This window comes from Arvicanthis niloticus, chromosome X (assembly GCF_011762505.2).
Source record: "Arvicanthis niloticus isolate mArvNil1 chromosome X, mArvNil1.pat.X, whole genome shotgun sequence".
NCBI classification, from domain to species: Eukaryota; Metazoa; Chordata; class Mammalia; order Rodentia; family Muridae; genus Arvicanthis; species Arvicanthis niloticus.
The window spans coordinates 6,844,337-6,859,440 of record NC_047679.1 but is presented as its reverse complement, the minus strand read 5'-3'; the positions used below and the strand labels follow the sequence as shown (position 1 = coordinate 6,859,440).

The following is a 15,104-nucleotide window of genomic DNA, read 5'->3' as shown; positions in this document are numbered from 1 at the left end:
TGTTTGTTTGTTTGGTTGTTTTATTTATTAACATTTCAAATGTTGTCCCCCTTCCCAGTTTACCCTCCACAAACTTCCCATTCCATCCCCTTTGAGTCTATGAGGGTGCTCTCCCCCATCCCACCCCCATTCCTACCTCACTACTCTAGCATTCCCTTATGCTGGGGTATCAAGCTTCCACAGGACCAAGGGCCTCCCCTCCCATTGATGCCAGATAAGGCCATCCTCTGCTACATATGCAACCAGAGCCATGGGTCCCTCCATGTGTACTCTTTGGTTGGTGGTTTAGTCCCTGGGAGCTCTGGTTCATTGATATTGTTGTTCTTCCTATGGAGTTGCAATCCCCATCAGCTCTTCTTCATCTTTTTTTTCATCTTTTTTTTTTTTTTTTTTTTTTTTTTTTTTTTTTCCGAGACAGGGTTTCTCTGTATAGCCTTGGCTGTCCTGGAACTCACTCTGTAGATCAGGCTGGCCTCGAACTCAGAAATCCGCCTGCCTCTGCCTCCCAAGTGCTGGGATTAAAGGCGAGCACCACCACCACCTGGCTAACTTCATCTTGATAATAATTGTACAGATTTCTACCAATAGGTTATGGCTATGCAATAAATCCTAGCTAATCCTCCCTGTTCCAACAAAACCACTACTTTTCCCTAGAAAGACAGCCCAATATTAAGCACCTTACTCTCCAAGCCCAGGGAATAGGGGTGCTGACTCTTCATTAACTTCTTCAAGCTGATTATGGGCATTGAGATATTCGAAGAGAGGCAGAGGGAAGAGTAAATTGATAAGCCTCTGATGCTGTGTCTTCACTGCGTCCAGCTGAAATCCCAGGACATCAGAGGTTTGAGCAGGTCTGCCCAGCTTGCTTGATGAGTAGATACACCAAGACTGTGTATTCTGCAATATACAATTCTCAAAACAAATTTTAGTATCACGATAATTTTTTATTTGAATTCTGGAATCTAGTCTTCTGGTGGCCTGCCTCTGTCATGTCTAATCCATGTAATTCTGGGAGTTTCTATGAGGGTATGCTCCCACCATCCTCCCATTTCTGTCTTCCATGATCTCAAATTCCCCAACACTAGGGAATCTAAATTTTCAGGCACCAAGGCCCTCCACTTCCACTGATGCCTGGCAAGACCACCCTCAACTACCTATACAGGTGGAGCCATGAGTCCCTCCCTTTGTGTTCTCAGGCTGGAGATTTTAGAATGACTATTCCAGCTTGTTTCTTAGGACTATTTGCCAAAAAAAATTGTTTTCTAGCCTTTTACTCTAAGGTAGAGTCTGTCTTTGTCACTGAGGTGGGTTTCCTGTATGCAGCAAAATGCTGGGTCCTGTTTATATATCCAGTCAATTAGCCTATGTCTTTTAATTGGAGAATTGAGTCCATTGATGTTAAGAGATATTAAGGAACAGTGATTGTTGCTTCCTGTTGTTTTTGTTATTAGAGGTAAAATTATCTTTGTGTGGCTATCTTCTTTTGGATTTGTTGGAAGAGTGTGGGGAGCTGACAGAAGGCGGCTATCATCCGTGCAGCCATCTGAAGCCATATACCCTGACAAGAGGCTTGATTATAACAGCCTACAACAGCTGAGCACACTCTGATAACATCTTGTTTTAGATACCCAGGATCTTCCCTTCAGTGTGTGAGACTTAAAGGTATGATTTAGAGCCAGACTTAAGGGCCTGACTTAAGGTGTGATTTAGAGATAAGACCTAAGGGCGTGACTTAAGGGCATGACTTAGAGGCGTGGCTTAGAAGTGAGACATATAAAAGGTGAGAGGCAGACAGAAGAAATTATTAAGTATTGGGCACTTGGAAGGGAATTTGGAAAGAAGCTTGGAACTTGGAGGCACTAGGGACTAGGAACTAGGGACTAGGAACTCACAACTTGGGACTTGGAGAGAAGAAGAGAGACTGAAGAATAAACGGGATTGAATCACACTCTGGTCTCCTTTCTTCGAGTCTATCCTCACTGTCTCTCTTGCTGAACCCCTACCCTCGGACCAGAGCAGCTTGGGGCAGTGCAGGCTCTAATAATTTAGCCCCCAAGGCTTTTGGCAGTTAGGGTTCCAACAATGATTGATAGAGCAGTCTGAGGCATCCCCCTCCGCTCCCCCCCCCTCCCCTGAGAACGTGGGCCTGAGCAGATCTCAACAGAAGAGGATTACTTTCTTGCTCTTTCTAGGGTATAATTTCCCTCCTTGTATTGGAGCTTTCCTGATATTATCCTTTGTAATGCTGGGTTTGTGGAAAGATACTGTGTAAATTTGGTTTTGTCACAGAATATCTTGGTTTCTCCATCTATGATAATTGAGAGTTTTGCTGGGTATAGTAGCCTGGGCTGGCATTTGTGATCTCTTAGGGTCTGTATGACATCTGTCCAGCATCTTCTAGCTTTTATAATATCTGGTGAGAAGTCTGGTGTAACTCTGATAGGTCTGCCTTTATATGTTACTTGGCCTTTTTCCCTTACTGCTTTTAATATTCTTTCTTTGCACTTGATGTTTTGATTATTATGCAATGGGAGGTATTTCTTTTCTGGTCTAGTCTATTTGGCATTCTATAGGCTTCTTGTATGTTTATGGGCATGTTGTTCTTTAGATTAGGGAAGTTTTCTTCTATAATTTTGTTGAAGATATTTACTGGCCCTTTAATTTGGGAATCTTCACTCTCATCTATACCTATTATCCTTAGGTTTGGTCTTCTCACTGTGTCCTGGATTTCCTGGATGTTTTGTGTTAAGAACCTTTTGCATTTTGCATTTTCTTTGACGGTTGAGTATTTTCTATGGTATCTTCTGCACCTGAGATTCTCTCTTCTATCTCTTGTATTCTGTTGGTGATGCTTGTGTCTATGACTCCTGATTTCTTTCCTAGGTTTTCTATCTCCAGCGTAGTCTCCCTTTATGATTTCTTGTTTGTTTCCACTTCCATTTTTCTGTCCTGGATGGCTTTGTTCAATTCCTTCACCTGTTTGGTTGTGTTCTCTTGTAATTCTTTAAGGGATTTTTGTGTTTCCACTTTAAGGGCTTCTACCTGTTTACCTGTGTTCTCCTCAAATTCTTTGAGAGTGTTATTTATGTCCTCCTTAAAGTCCTCTATCATCATCATTAGAAGTGATTTTTTTTTTTTTTTTTTTTTTTTGCCAGTCAGTTTTGTACTTTATTGTCATTGTCGTCTCAGGCCTTGACTGCATACTTGCACAGTGGGTACAGCCGCTCCTTCCGCTGCTGCTTCTTGGTCTTCAGCTTCTCTTTGTGCTTGGTGAGCCGGTGTCGCATGGCTCTAGTCTTCTTGGGTCGCAGGTCCAGGGGCTTGTACTTCTTGCCCTTGTAGAATTTCCTGAGGTTTTCTTTTTGAGTCTGGTTAATGACAGTGAAGACATGAGCGATAGACTTACGTACGACTCGTATCTTGGAGAGCTTGGATGCGGCGCCGCCTGTCACTTTGGCGATGCGAAGCTGGGAGAGTTCCACCTTCAGGTCGTCCAGCTGTTTCAACAGCTCCTCGTTCTTCTTGCCACGCAGGTCCCGAGCCTTAATCTTGGCCATTGCTGCGTCGTTCACGGCTGAGGCCGCCTGGTTCGAGAGAAAGAGGAAAGGGCGGGGGTAGAAGTGATTTTAAATCTGAATTTTGCTTTCCTAGTGATATGGGGAATTCAGGAGTTTCTTGTGTGGGAGAACTAGGTTCTAATGATGCCAAGTACCCTGGGTTGCTGATGCTTATGTTCTTGCACTTGCCTTTTGCCATCTGGATCTCCTTAGTGCTACCTGCCCTGTCTCTGACTGGAGCCTGTCTTTCCAATTGTCTTGGTTGTATCAGAACTGTGTGGGGTGGGTGTTACTACTGGGGTAAGAGCTGGGGCCCAAAATCTGCTCAGTGCTCAGGCACAGACAGGAAAGAACCAGTGCTCCTGGCCAGGAGTGACTTCATGGGTCCTAGTGGGTCCCAGTTACGCCGTTTGGGGCAGGTGTTGCTATCTGCTTACCTAAGATACTGCCCAGGTTAGAGTTCCTGGGAGGCCTGCTTCCTCTGGGTTCTTAGAGATTGGGGGCAGAGCTACTGCCCAGGATCTGCTCAGTGGTGGAAAGACTTTTTATTGGAGGTGTATGTGTGTGTGTGTGTGTACTACAAATAGATCTTGTGGCCTCCAGCATACTAGGTAAGTACTATATTGTCTTGACCCTTGAAGTTTGGGTCTGGAAAGACAGTGAAGGGGAGACACAGAGTCACACAAACAGAAAAGGTGAGGTCAGGTAGGTTAAAAAGGAATCTGTTGGAGTGGAACCAACTACAGCAACAACCAGTAACCTCAGTGCATGTATTATGTACACTATAGGGCAGTTTTAGACTGTAAACTTCTGGAAGGGAGAAGCTGCAGTTGCTAGGTTTTACACACACTGGTCAATTGTTGGTAAACTCCAGTCTTGGAACAGAAATAGCAAAAGGCTTTGCTTTTCTGAACCTGAGCCATGGGAAAAACTTTGCCAATTTCCCATGGGTCAAATTCCTTGGTTCTTTACCATGGCTGGCTCATGTCAAAAATACACATTCATTAAGAACTCCACTTGTAAGCTGGGTTGTGGTGATGCATCCCTTTATTCCCAGAGCTTAGGTGTCGCCTCCTGAACCGACCAGCAGACAGAAGACAACAGACACGGGATCTCCTTCCCAACACGGTTTATTCAGGAACCTTGAAGTATCTCAAAAGCCTCCCCCCCCACCCCAGCTCTAGCTCCCAGCCCTTAAATCTCTATGTCCTCTCCAATCAGAACCTGCCACGAAATCTTTTTTTTTTTTTTTTGGTCTTTTGAGACAGGGTTTCTCTGTGTAGCCCTGGCTGTCCTGGAACTCACTCTGTAGACCAGGCTGGCCTCGAACTCAGAAATCCGCCTGCCTCTGCCTCCCAAGTGCTGGGATTAAAGGCGTGCGCCACCACCGCCCAGCGAAATCATTCTTGATTGGTGCTGAGCACATACATCACATGGCCCGATCTTACTTAACGATGAAAAAGCAGAATGCATGTGCAGTAAAGCCTAGCCTACGTGCCACCCAGGCTTCCTGAAATGGTGAGCCAACAGGCCAGGGGCGTCTGGCACCCAGCCAGGTGCCATCTTGAGTTCCACTCCCCACACTTAGGAGACAAAGGCAGGCAGATCTCTGAGTTAGAGGCCAGCCTGGTCTACAGAGTGAGTTCCAGGACAGCCAGGGCTACACAGAGAAACCCTGTGTCAAAAAACAAACCAAAACCAAAACCAAAACAAACAATTCCACTTGCTTCCTACACTATTCCATTAAATTAACCCCAGCCCAAAGTCATTGGTAGGGTTATGAGAATTAACAAAGGATATGCAAGTATTCTAGAACTAGTAACAGAAAAAAGCTACTAATTTCCAAATGTTCTGTTCTCTTTCCTTGAAATCTCATTCCTGACTAGTAGGTACAATCAGAGGAACAGCATGTGGATCATTTTTGCACTTGATCTTAGCCAAAATGCCGAGAAGAGATGTGGATCATTTTTGAAAAGCTCCTTACACCTGAGTCTCTGGTTTCTGTGTCTTTGATGATTTCCATCATCCTAGTGACTAAGCCTGCTCAGTCAGTTGACAAGGTCTCGAGGGAGGGGAGGGGTGAGGATTAAAGAAAGAAAAGACAATAAGATGACATTATAGTATGACCCCAGCAAGTGCTGAAGCTGGCTTAATTTTTTTCCAGTCTGCTTTTATATCATTCTAGGTACGTGCAAAGAATATGTTGAGTTGTAAGGCATAAACAAAGGTTCCATGATATTCAGGGACTTACCAAATGATCAAGATCTTGAGGCTACTTCCTTGTCCTAGCCCAATGTCAGATTCTTGCCAATATGCTAGAATTGGCACCAAAAGCTCTCCATATCCTAGTCACTATTTTATTGCTGTGAAGAGACACCATGACCACGGCAACTCTTAAAAAGAAACATGTAATTGGAGGCTGGCTTACAGCTTCAGAGGTTGAGTCCATTATCATCATGGCACGGAGCATGGTGGTATGCATGTAGACATGGTGCTAGAGGTGTTGCTGAGTGATACATTATGATTTGTAGTCAGAAAGACTCTGGGCTTGGCTTTTGAAACCCCAAAGTCCATCCCCAATGACAAACTTCCTCCAGCAAGGCCACACCTCCTAATCCTTAAAATCCTTCCAAGAAGTACTGCTACTCCCTGTCGTGCCCCACTAGACCAGCAAGGAAGAGAACAACCGGATCCTTCTCAACAGCCTTTATTGTAGAAGCGCTTCATCATTTAGCAGGGAACCCCAAGCACCCAGAGCGAGCTGCTTATATGCTCAGCCCTAGTCGGGGAATGCGTGTGGAGGTGCGAGATTGGTCGGAATTGCAGTGCCTCATTAACATATCCTGCTCTGGAGGGGTTGGCACCAAAACTGAGTTGGCCCAAGGGTGATCACATTCGCAGTGCCCTTGTTTACCAGTAGATCATACCGGAAGCTGTTGCCATCTTGACCAGCCGAGTCCCTACAACTCCCTGGTGACTAGGCATTCAAATATATGAGCCTATGGAGCTCATTCTTATTCAAACTACCAGACCCATAAAAATAGTGGGGTAATCAGATGGCTCAGTGGGTTAAGGCATTTCCACTTAATCCTCTTGAAGAGGACCAGAGTTCAGTTCCTAGCATCAACACTGAGTGGCTCACAACCACTTGTTACTCAAGTTCCATGTTCACTCTAAACAACATACCTGGTAACTTATTATCAACATAGGGTCCTTATCTTCGTGGTGCTATATACATACCCCTCTCTGAACATGGAGTTCCTCCTCCCCTTAGGAACCTTCAAACTTAGAAATATTTTATCCAGTTGTACTCTGCATATGCCATGTAAGACCAGAAATACTGATTTGTTCCGGACTTGGTTTTCGGTGCTGCTCAATAAGACACTGTCCTCAAGTGACCTGTTTGCCATCTTATGCTTATACATAATTGATCAGATGCATTATGGGAAGGAACATGGACAATAAAGAAATAATTATATGACCTAATCTATCAATCAAAATACTTAACTCAAACTGTAACCCTAGTAACCAGCCCTTCCTTCCTCTACACGGGAAAAGAGACCCTAGGCTATAACCTGCCCTTGAGTGAGATCTTCACTTTGGCCCACTGTCAACATTTCCAGTGTCTGCCTTTCTAATCTGAAGTATTGCTTTATGTTTAATAGAGCTTCCTCATGAATTCTGCAATTTGTATAAGCCTTTGTGGTTTCAATTCTTTGAATAAGAAGCCAAGAATCTGGCAACATCAGGCCTAGACTGTGACATCTACAAGTCAGGAAGAGAGCCCTCCCCATGGCCTTAGCATGCCATGCTAGGTCTCAGACTCCTAGCTTCCTAAACTATGAGGGGAACATTTTTCTGAGCTGTTCACTCTCTAGGGTATTTTGTTATAGAAGCCCTAGTCACCAAGATGTTCCTTGAGGTGACACAGAATTCTGTGTCCCAATTCTGGAAATATTAAGACAGAGAAGCCAAGCATAGTGGCACATGCCTTTAATCCCAGCACTTGGGGAGCAGAGGCAGGCCAATCTCTGAGTTTGAAGGCAGCCTGGTCTGAGTTCCAGGACAGCCAGAGTTACAGAGTCAAACCAAAAGTGGGCAGAGGCTGGGGGGCTGGGGGAACAGATAGAGGGACTTAACTCTTTCTGGAGTACTCAGCTAAGCACTAGTAAACATTATTAAATGGTACTGAGAATATGAATTTTGTGTTGAGCTTTCCTTAATTAAGTCTTTATTGCAAATACCCCTTGGGCTTTTCTTCTTTCTTCTGTGAATGAGTGAAAGCCCTGGGGCAAACCAGTGGGGGATAGAACCTTTTCTTATGCCTAGAGGCAAGGCCAGACTGCTGTCATGGCAACCCATTGGGTTTTTGTTCTGTTGTTATTTGTTTGGGGACAGTTCTCACTGTGTAGTCCTGGCTGGCTAACAACTCATTCTTTAGACCAGTCTGGCCACAAATTCACAGAAAATCTGCCTGCCTCTGCCCCCCCCCCCCCAAATGCTGGGATTAAGGGCCTTCACTGCAAGCCTAACCCCTACCTCAGCTGTTTTGGATACTTTGTAATCAGTCTAAGAACACTCCAGCTGCAAGGACCACAAAATGTGCCTTACACCTTGTCTCCTGCTTCAGGAGGTTTTAATCTAGTCAACATGACCTCTAGAGACCATAGACCTTGGAAGACAGCATCACAGGCTTAGACAAACCTCAACGAACTTTAGATGACCCTGCAGCTACTCTTCCATCTCCACTCAGGGTGTGGTGTGGTGTGGTGTGGTGTGGTGTGGTGTGGTGTGGTGTGGTGTGGTGTGGTAGGGGCTCCTATTCTGAGACTGGTGCAGTGAGAATTTTCTGATTGGTCTATATGCAAAGCCTGAAATTAGTCCCTACTTGAGGCCTGTGATTGGTGGAACTGAAAGGTGTTCTGTGATTGGTACAAATATAAGTCTTCATTTGCATGTCCTACTCAATCTAGCTAACAATGTTTGGCTCACTTTTCGAGTTGCCTGGGAGACCCTCTTTGTCCTGCCCCCTGGTATTAGGTTCAATAAAAGACTTCTGAATAGTCTTTTAAAATTTTCCTGGATGGTGATTTATTATTTTTTTTATCACGAGTGGGCTAAACTTCTGGCATGAAGAGGATGAAGAGGTGGCGGCAGCCCCATTCTGGCAAGAGGGTGGCTAAGAGTCCCAGAGCAAGCTGAGGAGAGAATCAATGGCAAGTAAAGACATACTGTTGGCTGGGAAAGCAAGCAAACAGAAGAACCCATCCCATATAATGGTTAAAAACAGGCAAAGCAAGTCCATGACATTGCAAGTGGTATAGTAGTCATACTTTGATAAAAGCTTTGAAAAGTCCCTAACAACAACCAAAGGTTTACAAGGTACAAAGTGTCTTTCCTTATCTGTTATGTCCTTTTCCGCTGTCACTAGCGTTTTATTTGTATATTATTTACACACAGAAAAGTACATAAAACTTAAGTTAGCAGCTTGATTAATTTTGTCATATGTATATACCCAGGGAACCCACACTTAAATCAAACCACAGAACATCCTAGTGTTTGGTTTTGGACTGACTCAACCCTGACAAGGGACTGAGATGCATATTTTATATATTAAAGCAGACCTGGCTTTCCAGGTTCTCCCAGCATCCCTCAGTTCCCACCTGGCACACCCTGTCCCCCAACCTTGAACTTTCCAGTCCAGGGGCTGGGCTGCCCTTTCCCCAGAGGCTCCTTCCCATATAATGCAGACATTTTGGCATTCTCTCCCTCTCTCTTTCTCTCTCTCTTTCCATGTGTACACTCCCTTTTCTCTCACCTTCCCCTATCTGCCTCCTTTCCCCATAGAGACTTCCCTGGCTTTGGTCCTTGGGACCATTGAACTCACCCACCCAAGAGCATCTTTCCAATAAACCTACCTTTAATGTAACCTAATCTGGTTTAAATTGGCTCATTTCACTGATGATGGAGAAATAACCATAGTTCATCACATCCTCAGGACAGCAAAGATGTCAGTAGCAGTGGTGGCAAGGAGGCAGAGTCTGAAGCCCTGCATAACCACCATTGCTCTGAGAAGTTAGTTCCCTTCCCCATGAGGCAGCTCCACTCAGGTAAATCCAAATCCCTGACAACACTGAAGAATTCCAGAATGAGCCAGAGTGAAACTGTTCCTTAAGCTTTTAGACAGAGTCATTGTTAATCCCAAAGCTTTGAGGCGAAAGACCACAGACCCAAATCATCATGGCCAAATTCATTAAGGCAAACAACTAATTAAAGCAAGCTTTTTAATTGATGCACATGGGTTGCCTCTCCTAAGGTGGGGTTCAAGAAGTCAGCCTTGGAAATAAGGAAGACAAGTTTAGGGGTAGGGACTTTCCAAATGGGGGATTTTGCAGGCTAAATAGGCGGGGTCGCAGGAGCAGAAGAAGATAAACATAACTACTTAGTCACAACCACCTTCTGAAAAGACATGACTGAAAGGTGATGGGTCATAAGGTAGTCATAACAACCTTTTGATACAAAGGTAGGTTTGCAAGATACTTATAAACATCTTTTCAAAACAAAGACATTGTTACTGTTTCCTAGAACAGGCAGCACAGAACCATTTGTTACACTTGTAACCATAAGGTTACAGGTGGGGCATAGCCCAATCCTTAAGAAACAGAGGTTTAATCACAAACAGGAATGAGCCTAGTTTGTCTTTACTATAAGGTGGCTTTTAAGTCTAAAATGGAGGCAGGCTGGCTCATTATCATATCGAAAAAGACGGTGGAACACTCCTATCCCTATTTTTGGGGAGTAGGCACCTGTGTCTTTCTAGCATTAGTAGTTGTGTTCCCCTAGCTTTCTAGGTTACATTCATTAAAGGATGTCATTATAAGATTTAAAGGTGGTCTTACATTTTTCAAAACCTACTTTAATAAGGGTTCTTAAATGCTTTAATATCCCTTCCAGGCAACTACCAATCAGAGGTAGTGGAAAGGAAAGGTTAATAGGAAATGGGGGGCTGGGCGGTGGTGGCGGCGCACGCCTTTGATCCCAGCACTTGGGAGACAGAGGCAGGCGGATTTCTGAGTTCGAGGCCAGCCTGGTCTACAGAGTGAGTTCCAGGACAGCCAGGGCTCAAAACAACAACAACAACAAAAGGAAATGGGGGTTGAGGATCTGTTTAGAAATAGTTCTTTGGGGCGATTCCAGTCTTCATTGTCAGGATAGCAGCAGCTCAGTTCACACAAATCAGCAGTGGTAGCTCGATCCACTCACAAACAGAATTCATGAATCTGCAATGGCAATTCAATCCAGAAGAAACGGCTAGGCTCTGTCAATTGGCCCAAGTCTTTGGAAGCAGCAAGAAGTCACTGGAACACCACCAGAAGTTCCTTGTTACATTTCGCTCTATGAAGTTATGACAAATGATCAGCAGAGTGGCAAGGCGAACCAGTGCCACACAGTGTAGTCAGTGTGAAGACCAGCAAAGAGTAGCAAGGCAAACCACTGCCACACAGGGTCGTCCTCTGTTCGGTTACACTTATACCCTTTCCAAACATAACATGCCCTTTTTCTAGGCAGCTTCTAGAAAAATGACACATGTCTCTTCTGAGCAAAACATCCTCCCATGTGTCTGCTTTAGCAAAAACATCTTCTTATAAGGCAGTTTCCCCCCTAAAAATCACATGACACAACTGAGTCTCCAAAAGAAATCAGAAATGTCCACTTAAAACTTTTATTTATTTATTTATTTATTTATTTTTAAAGACAGGGTCTCTACATAGCCATGACTGTCCTGGAACTCACTATGTAGACCAGACTGGCCTCAAGCTCATAGAGCTCTAACTGCTCTTGCCTTTCTAGTGCTGGGATTAAAAGTTTGCACCATTACATCCAGCTGACTCACACCTTTAACCCTAGCATTCGGGAGGCAGAGGCAGGTGAATCTCTTTGAGTTCAAGGCCATCCTGGTCTACATAGGCCATGAGTTCAATCCCCAGTACCACATAAACCAAGAATGGTAAGATGAGATTACAGGTGAATAGTACCATACTTGGTTTATATGATACTGGTGATTGAATTCATGGCCTTGCCCATGCCAGACAAGCCTACTGACAACTGAGCTACATCTTCAACCCCTATTTGCTATTGTCAACATCCTTGTTTGAATTTCTTTAGGGAAATGTGCATTGTCTCTGTAGGCAGTTTTGGACTTATCATTTGTGTCTAAGATTCTTAACTCACAATAGGAAGGACCCAAGGAAATGGCTTCTTTTCCTTCTCGTGTCCTCTTCAGTCATAATCTGTCCCCATAGATTCCTAGGAACACTGTCTTGCTATGACCCATGGTCCTGGGGTCAGAATGGTATTTATCCTCATGGCAGAGGGGTGGCCAGGTCGTCAGAAAACTTCCCAGAAGTGCTTGCTTGGACTTTGTCTCAGTAGTGCTGACTTCTTGGAAAATAGCTCTAGTCTCCTTTCCACACAGCTAGGAGAGGGGTAAGAGTCACCAACTAGTTTTTTTGTTTGTTTGTTTGGTTTTTTGTTGTTGTTGGTTTTTTTTTTGTTGTTGTTGTTTCGAGACAGGGTTTCTCTGTGTAGTCCTGGCTGTCCAGGAACTCACTCTGTAGACCAGGCTGGCCTCGAACTCAGAAATCCGCCTGCCTCTGCCTCCCAAGTGCTGGGATCAAAGGCGTGCGCCACCACTGCCCGGCAACTAGTTATTTTTTAACTCAAGTTATTTTTCACTGCTACTTTCTGACCAATGTCAATTCTGGACAATGTTTGAGATGGGCTGCCAGCTCCAGGTGAGGGATACTAGTGTTAACAGAAGTTCCCAGGAGAAAAAAGCAGCACCAACATTGTAGCCAGTCTTTGCTACTTTGTGGGTTCTTTTTTCCCCCCCACCACTTATCACCACGGTTTCACCCCCAAACACAAGATAGGAGACAAACAAGGATAGAGGGGAGAGAGGAATTAGGAAAATTCCCCGAATCTAATTTCTTTCCTTTTGTTTCTTCTTTGGCCATGGCTACACAAACAATGCTCCGAAATAAACAACCACCCACCCACCCTGACCTCTTGGGGCCCTCGAATTTACATAACCTTTAAAAAGTTCCCAGAATTCCAAATGTCAGCTAACCACAGAAGTTATCTGCAGCTGGCAAAACCCTGCCTCTGCTAGAGCATGAGGTAAATCATAGTCAGCTGCTTCGGGCACTCCAAAGCAGCCCCACATCACCATGCCTGGGATTAAAATTAAAACACAGTCTTATATTTCTGTGTTTTTATAGAAATCAAAATTCTAAGATAGTCACTACACCTACATTAACATTCTACAAGGCTGATTGTGAAGAGTTGAAATTTGCGGGTCTAGAGCCAAACTTTCTTCAGCCATCTGAGCCCTCTAAATAACCATTTATTGCTCACTTTGTGTTTGACCTAACATCCTTGTAACTATTGGGTAAATGCTTTTGGAATGTACAAAAAGTCTCCCAGCTTCCATTAGCCTCAATGCTAAGAAAGTCATCGGGGATCTATAGCTGGGGCTTCATCCCTTTGCTGTAATCTTCCTACATTATGGACTCACCAAAGTATTTGAAAAGTGTCTTGATTTGTGGCTTTCTTTGTTCTATTACTATAAAAACAATGAAATTGTCATCATGTTGGGATGTGGCACTCAGAGTAACCTAAATCTGAGGCAATGCTCACTCACATTCGGCTGCACAAGAAACTCTTACTGGCTTTGAGGTGAGAGAACTATGCTTATGCTTCTGTTGGTTAGTTTGTTTGTTTTGTTGTTGTTGTTGTTTTTTGCATTGATTGTAGGATTGTAGTATTCTTAGAAATTGCTTTTGTGATGGAAGTGGTCAGTGTTATGATAAAATGGTGAAAGGTACCTTGGCCGATTTGGAGCCAAGGCATGCTGCAAAGATGACCATGCAACAAATCTCACACGCAAGGTATATTAGGGGAGGGGAGGGGATGCAGAGACTACCTCTGAGGGAGGGTGGAATGAAAAAGAGGGCGGAAAGAGAAAGTACTGGCTTTTTTATAAGGGGGTCTAGTGCATGTACGTACATAGGGAGGGTACACAACTCATTACGACAATGGAAATATATCCCATTTTGGTGGCTGATGATGACTTGCCTGCTGTTGCTAGGTTACTGAAAGGGGGCTTAGGGGTGGGGTTTTCCAACAGATGGGGTACCTTGGTGGCAAAGGTATTTTCTGCTGGAAAGAAAGGAACATACTTAGGCCTGAGCTTCAGGGAGGTTAGTGAGGTTACACTTTTTGAGTCAATTTTTTTTGAGGCTCCCAATGGAGGCCTAGGCCTGGATTAGGTTTCTGAATGGCTCCTAAGCAAGCCCAGAGCAAATTCACAACATACCTTGAACTTTTCTGGAGTTTTCCCTCTGGTTCAAATTCCTTCCTGAAACAAGCTCCATCTCCAGGGCATGGACTGGGGGAGGGGTGTGGCCGGACCAGGTGATTAACACAGGTTATAACAATCCTGACCTGCATGAGGATATTCAAAGAAGACCACGAGGTAGTTCAAATCTTTAATCCTAGTGCTTGAGAGGCAGAGATGGGAGGATCTTTGTGTGTTTGAGGTCAGCCTGGTCTACAGAGAGAGTTGCAGGCCAGCCAGGGCTACACAGTGAACCCCTGCCTCAAAAGAAACAAATATCTGCCTGAGCAACTCTAATTAAATGTAGTGGCCTGAAACAAACAAATAAAAAAGACATGAAAATAGGAGGGCGGACTTTTGGAAAAGAAATGGGTTTGGTGGAGAAGTGGGAGATGTGTGTGTGATTAAAGTGCATCATATATGTATGTATATGGAATTGGGACTAAAGACTCTAACCCTCAAGTTAGGACCCTCAAAATGGGCTTGGGAGTTGTTACTGGGTCACTGTTCTTAGCAATGTAGCCCACTGACTAAATCTTTCTGGGTTTTTCGTTATTACTTGTTGGTTAAGTGGACTTATTGAGGACAGGTCGCTGAACCTGGCTAGCTCAGGTCTGTCAAGAGCTCAGGTTCTCTCACTCGAAAAGTAATGAGACACTCTAAAAGTGTTTTTTTGTTGTTGTTGGGTTTTTTTTTTGTTTGTTTTTTTGTTTTTTGTTTTTTGTTTTTTTCACGGTTCCTCAGAACACAGACATTTCTAGCCCCCCTCAGGAAGTTCTTTGGTTTCTTCCTCCTGAGAACAAAGCTCCCCTCTCCCGACCGGCATTGGAATTTCTTTGTTCTGGGAAGTCAAGGGGCTGGCTGGAGTTTTCCTGAGGCAGAGTCCCCTCCAGCCACACTCTCACTGGCTTCATCGAGAGGGAAGTGGAGAAGCTCGGTGATTCATCTGGCTTTGGGAAAAGAAAAGGGCAGAGGTGAACCTCGGCTTATTTATTCATGACTGAGAGAGTTGCCTGAAACACTCAAGAAAAGACATACAGGCCGAGCAAAATTTAGCAAGGATTTGCGTGGAAGCCCACGAGGAAGCCATTAAGCCATCAGCTTTTCTTAAAGAAAAGAAAAAAAAAAAAAAAAAAAAAAAAAAAAAA

The 15,104-nt window shown here is 44.2% G+C and overlaps 1 pseudogene; it reads right to left on the bottom strand.

The window, feature by feature from the left end:
* Positions 1 to 3,159: 3,159 nt before the first annotated feature.
* Positions 3,160 to 3,609, bottom strand: LOC117694688 (large ribosomal subunit protein uL29 pseudogene; annotated as a pseudogene).
* Positions 3,610 to 15,104: the final 11,495 nt, after the last annotated feature.